Here is a 6,000-nt window from a genome sequence, read left to right on the forward strand (position 1 = left end):
GCTCTTCGCGCAATTGAGCAAGCAGCCGATACTCGACGTCGTTCTGAAAGGCGACAAAATAGCGAGATTAGGGTTATGGAGCAGGAACAAAACACTGCCAACCATAGAAGAAGGAGCTTGGAAGCAAATACCCTGCGTCGAGCACTGGCAAGAGATACACAGGAACGCTTATTAGAAAGAGAGCGTGATAGGGCTAACAGAGCTAGGGCTAGGGCCGGTAGGGATCGCAGGGCAGTCGAGCAGGCGAGAAATACACTTGCTCGACGAAGCGCACTATTAGCTGCTCGACAAGCAACGATCGATGCAATTAGAAATGTAAGTCAAAGAGTTAGTCAGTATAGAAGCCTTAGTGCAAATAGGGAAGCAGAAAATCTTCGGAACGCACTTCGAAGTCAGGAGATTAGACTTGATATAGCTCAGGAAAATAGGACTATTAGAATCAGACCTATTGAAATAGAATCTCACATAGCTACATTCAATAGGAATGTTAAGCTTGGCCCAGATCAGATTTGCTTTTGTTGCAAAGGATTGTGGTTCCCCAAGCAAATAAGTAAGCTTTCTAGGTCTTATTTGGAAGAACATTGCGAGTTCAGGGAAGAGATATACCAAAATGCAAGACATCTTGCTTTCACTGGTAATCTTTTCAAGTTTTGCAAAACTTGTCACAGCAACATTAAAGCCGGCCGAAAGCCCAAAGGGGCCATTTCAAATGGCTTAGATTTCCCAGAAATTCATAACTCTTTGAGGGGCCTAACTCCCTTGGAAGAACGACTGATACCACCTCGCCTTCCATTTATGATAATTAAATCAATAGGTCACGAGCGTCAAAGTGCTATTAAAGGAGCAGTTGTCAATGTCCCTACTTCCAGTGCCATAACAGCTGCTAACGTCCTAAATGAAGATTTTATTGGCAACCTCATTTGTCATGATGAGGGATATAGGATCCTTAGGGATATTCGCACGTCTCCTGCTCACTGGGAAGATGAAAAGAAATAGGTCATGGCCATGATTCCCCAATTTGGGCTGCCATTTTTCATAACTTTATCGGCCGCTGAAACTAGGTGGCCAGAGCTGCTAGTACTGCTCAAGCGCAATGTAGATAGGGTTAATATAAATGAAGAAGAAGCTTCAAGTTTGCAGTTTAGGGAGAAAGCGCGCCTTATTAGAACAGACCCAGTGACGTGCGCTAGATATTTTGATTACAGATATAGAGAAGTTTTAAAGCTTATGAAAAAGCCTGGGGGTGTCTTTGGAAGTAATTTCGTTACTACCTATTACTGGCGAGTTGAGTTTCAACAGAGAGGTTCGCCTCATATTCACGGCATGTTTTGGCTGAAAGATGCCCCAAAAGTGGATTTAAACAATGAAGAGTCTATCTGTAGTGTAAAAGACTTCATTGATCAGTTTGTAACAGTGGATGTTACAAACCCAGATTTGGCTCCGTATATTGAATACCAAAAATATAAGCACGGGCATTCGTTTATTAAAAAAGTGCGGGGACAATCTATTTGTCGTTTCGGTATTCCATACCCTCCAATACCCCAGACGGAAATTTTAAATCCACTTCCCGAAGCAACTCAAAATTCTCTTCATCACGAAAACTTTAAAAAGGCTCGAGATTTTCTACTTCGCAATCATGCAGATGACATGATTAGCCATTTAAGCATATTTGAAAATTTTCTTTCTCACAACCATGTGAGCCTCAGTTACTAGGACTACATTTATGCTATCAAGTGTAGTTTGAAAAAACCACAGATTTTTCTAAAGAGAACATTTGTTGAAATTCAAGTAATGCTTATAATAAACACATTCTTTCTATGCAAAGGGCAAATATGGATATCCAGCTAATTTTGGACCCTTTTGCTTGCTGTAGCTACATTATTAATTATATTAGGAAATCCCAACGGGGTATTTCAAAGTTAATGCGAAGTTAATTTCGAAGTTAATGACATTAGAAGAGACAATTCAAGCATTCGACAAAAGCTACAGTATCTTGGTCACAAGTTTATTGCAGGCACTGAGATATCTGCTCAGGAAGCCGTGTATTGTTGTCTGGGAATGGCGTTGTCCGAAGCAAGTAATAGGTGCGTGCATATAAACACCTTCCCTCCAGAACAACGAGTTCGTATGCTTAGACCTACACGTGACCTTCAAAATATGCCTCAGAATTCAACTGACATATTTCTGAAAGGATTGCTGGATAGATACGGACAAAGACCAGATTTACATGAAGGCCTGTGTTTAGCCGATTTTTCAGCAAATTTTGAGTTTTCGAAAAGCCGTAGAAGTACTCGTCAGAGGGCAAATAGTGACGATGAAACTGAAGAAGCCAATGACGTGTTAGGAGTTGTATGTTTTCCGCTCCGAGATGGAAGCGGTTTTATTAGGGAAAGAAATAAGGCCAGTTTTATTAGGTATAGGCCATTTAATATTAATACAGATAGGATTAACTATTTTAGATCATTAGTTATGCTCTTTTCTCCATGGCGAAACGAACAGGTAGATTTAATTCAAAGAAATTGCGAGGAATTTTATAAGGAGAATGAGGAGGCTATTAAAGCCAACTTTGAAAAGTATAATGCCATAGATAGTTTAGAAGACGCGCTTAGAATGGCTATGCAGGCAGATAATATAGAAGAAAATGAAGAAGAGGAGGTCGAACATAATGAGGAGTTTAGGGCATTAGCTATTCCTGAAATATCTTCTCAAATTAATGTTTTAAACTTGAGCAACAATTTGTTAGATGTTGATCCGGATAGCAATATCCGCGTAATAAAGCTTCCGCCACTTATATCCCCTTTAAACTTAGCCAATTTAGTTAGATCACTAAATTTGGAGCAAAAAACTTTTCTTACTCATGTCTTGCATAATGCAAGGACAAATCGAACCTTTTATGAGTTCGTAGGTGGCGGAGCAGGTGTCGGCAAAAGTAGATTAATATCAACCTTATTTCAGTCCCTATCCAAGGAGTATAATGGTAGAGTAGGATGCGACCCAACTTCGGTAAAAATTTTACTGTGTGCTCCCACAGGCAAAGCTGCTTTCGGAATCGGAGGATCCACTCTTCATTCCATGTTCTCTCTCCCTGTAAATCAGCCTGGGTCCGCATTTAGAAGTTTAAGTCCTGATTTGTTGAATACCCTTCGTTCAAGATTTATTGATCTTAAAATTCTTATAATAGACGAAATTTCTATGGTCGGTGCAACAATGTTTTCTCATTTGGACTCTCGCCTAAAGCAAATATTTTCTAATGTTGAAACTCCTTTCGGAGGTATTTCGGTTATCGTGTTCGGCGATCTTAGACAGTTGCGGCCCGTATGTGATCGCTGGATTTTTCAGCCCCCGGCGCATGCTCCATACAGTGCTATATTTGGATCGTATCTGTGGAGTCCTTTTAGGGTTTTTGAACTCACAGAGATAATGCGACAGCGAGATGACCAACCGTTTGCAATTGCACTTAATAACATGGCATCCGGCCAAATGACGTCTGATGATGTTAGCTTGCTTAGATCTAGAATTTCCGATGAAAGTCAAATTCCAAATGACTCAATTCACCTTTTTACAAGTAATCAGGACACAGATCGGTACAATAGGGAGAAGCTTAACTCGATACCCACTGCTCAATTTCTTTTGAAAGCTTTAGACGCAGTTAAGTCCGCTCAGATAAGCTTAGAGCAGAGGAACAGATGTCTGGAACAAGCTAGGTCCCTAAAAACACCTGAGACACAAGGATTGTGTACCTCGCTCACTTTAAAAACCACTGCCAAATATATTATGACGGTCAATGTAGATACATCAGATGGTCTTGTAAACGGAGCCACTGGTGTCCTTAGAGAGATAGGCTTCAGTACGTCCAACACTCCAGATCTTCTTTGGATACAATTTTTAGATGAAAGCATAGGAGTAAATGCGCGTTCTAAGCGTAGACATTGTGAGGAGGCTTTATGGACGCCGATTTCGAAAATTATAAAATGTTTTCAAATTAATTCTAATCAGGCAACTACAATTGACCGAAAGCAGTTTCCAGTGGTTCCTGCAGAAGCAATAACTATTCATAAAAGTCAAGGCGCTACGTACAGTAAAGTGGTAGTTCACACTAAGTCAAGCATGCAGAGAGCTGCGCTGTCTTTTTATTATTGGACCTTTTGTCCCCCCAAGATCCGCTCAGGATTCAGCTTCAGAAGCAGAGCTCCGAGAATTGCGTTCCACTAAGCTACTGAATACCCATTTCGATTGTTTAATCAATAGTCCGAACCTTCATATTTTTTTCCATAATACGGAAAGTTTACACTGCCACATTAGCGATGTTTGTTCCGATCGTCTAATGCTTAGGTCTTCTCTTTTGTGCTTCGTTGAAGCATCAACATACTCACATGAAGTATACGAAATTCCTGGCTTTAGCACAGCAGTGAGATTAGATTGCCAGTCAGTAGCTAGCGGAGCCCGACCAAAAAGAGGCATTCTCGTTTTTATTCGAAACGAACTATTTCAGAATGTTAGTCTTTGCTCAAGTGGTCGATTTTTTTCAAATCCTTCAAATTTAGCCTCTCCAGTGTTTGAGTTTGCTATCTTTAAGTACCGATTTTTAGGGATTCTTGTTTTATATAAAAGTCCGACCTATCCCTTAAAAAAGTTTGAAACTGAATTTAAGGAGTTATTTCAGCACCACACATTTTTAAATAGTAATTGTTTAGTGTTAGGAGATTTTAACTTGTGCCTCCACTCCATCTCTGGCTGCTGCAAGCAAATTTTCGATTTTTTAGTAGATGTAAAGGTTTTAGTTCCTTGCTAGATTTGGATTCGTCTACAACCAATTGCAATACGCATATTGATTGGGCGTTTTCAAATATTTTCGATAATCGGGCCACTGCGCGCACATTTGAGACCACATATAGTTACCATAGTGGTATATTAGTTAGCGTTAGGGAGGCAGATTAGGTATTGTAGTTATTTAATTAAATATAAACTAAATAAGTATTTATTTTCATTATAATTATTCATTTTTAAATTTAAAAAAAAAAACCAAAAAAAAAACAAAAAAAATTAATATTATTTAATAAGTCTGATAATTTAATTTAATTAAATAAAAAACAAGAAAAACCCAAAAAAAAATAATTGAATTTTTTAGTTTTTAGATGTATTTATTATTAAATTAAAAAAAAACACAAAAAAAACAAAAAACAAATAAAAAAAATAATAAATATTTTTAAATAAGTCTGATAATTTAATTTAATTTAAAACAAAAACAAGAAAAACCCACAAAAAATTAAGTAAAAAAAAAAATAATAAATAATTCATATTTTTAAATAAGTTTAATTTTAATTAATTTAGTTTAATTTAATATTTCATTTTTTAATTATTATACCCGTTACCCGTAGAGTAAAAGGGTATACTAGATTCGTTGAAAAGTATGTAACAGGCAGAAGGAAGCGTTTCCGACCATATAAAGTATATATGTATGTATATTCTTGATCAGGATCAATAGCCGAGTCGATCTGGCCATGTCCGTCTGTCCGTCCGTCTGTCTGTCCGTCCGTATGAACGTCGAGATCTCAGGAATTACAAAAGGTAGAAAGTTGAGACTAAGCATACAGACTCCAAAGACATAGACGCAGCGCAAGTTTGTCGATTCATGTTGCCACGCCCACTCTAACGCCCACAAACCGCCCAAAACTGTCACGCCCACATTTTTTAAAAATGTGTTGATATTTTTTCATTTATTAATTAGTCTTGAAAATTTCTATTGATTTGCCAAAAACTTTTTGCCACGCCCACTCTAACGCCCACAAACCGCCAACAACTGTCAGTGCTGAAATTTCTCCTTCGCACTTCCACTAGCTGAGTAACGGGTATCTAATAGTCGGGGAACTCGACTATAGCGTTCTCTCTTGTTTTAAATGCCTGAAAGGGGGGCCCTCAACATCACCGTCTTGGAAGTCCTTCAGTTTTTTATATGAAATATAACTGCTCTTGAAATATGTTACAGTGATTTTACATTTA

Source organism: Drosophila teissieri, chromosome 3L, assembly GCF_016746235.2.
Source record: "Drosophila teissieri strain GT53w chromosome 3L, Prin_Dtei_1.1, whole genome shotgun sequence".
In the NCBI taxonomy this organism is placed as follows: Eukaryota; Metazoa; Arthropoda; class Insecta; order Diptera; family Drosophilidae; genus Drosophila; species Drosophila teissieri.